The sequence below is a fragment of the Frankliniella occidentalis genome, unplaced genomic scaffold, assembly GCF_000697945.3.
Source record: "Frankliniella occidentalis isolate FOCC.00 unplaced genomic scaffold, Focc_3.1 Scaffold55, whole genome shotgun sequence".
NCBI classification, from domain to species: domain Eukaryota; kingdom Metazoa; phylum Arthropoda; class Insecta; order Thysanoptera; family Thripidae; genus Frankliniella; species Frankliniella occidentalis.
Genome location: NW_026267185.1, coordinates 154,669 through 155,216, shown reverse-complemented (window position 1 = coordinate 155,216; position 548 = coordinate 154,669). Strand labels below are relative to the sequence as shown.

Here is a 548-nt window from a genome sequence, read left to right as displayed (position 1 = left end):
AAAAAACAGACTTACGACCATTCTCTGGGACCCTAGCGAGATCCGACACTATACGCAACCGCTCCGAGGTACGACCTTATACGCAGCCGCTCCGAAGTACGACCTTTTAGTTTTCAGGGGTCGGGGGTCGATACGTGTTGTTACATTGAGTAACTTCCAGTGTTTGATGGGCGGAATACATAGAGGGAAGCTTTAACTTTTACCTGAGAACGTAAATATATGGTTAACAATCTGCTTCCATTCCCAAACGACCGACGAAAATGTGCCACCAAATAGCCGCCGAAAACAGATGGTATGTTTTAGAGGTGTACATACCGCACAGATTGAATGGCTTAGGAGCCTACCTGATAGAATTAGAGAGATGAGGATTGATATGAAAACAATAGTGCATTATTCCTCCGGTACGAGTTTGGTTGATGCACTGTATTTCACTCATCACTTATATTCATAGGAGATTCACACAGGTGGTCCACACATGTGTGGAGGTGGTTCAGGGATAAGGTGCTCTGAGTCCGCTTGGTTACCGTCACGCAGGACGGGCGATTCGC

The 548-nt window shown here is 46.4% G+C and overlaps 1 protein-coding gene across 2 annotated transcripts in view; it reads left to right on the top strand.

Annotated features, from left to right (window-relative positions):
- LOC113211073 (uncharacterized) overlaps window positions 1-548 on the top strand; it is a 60,639-nt gene that overhangs the window by 35,691 nt on the left and 24,400 nt on the right. The window lies entirely within an intron of this gene.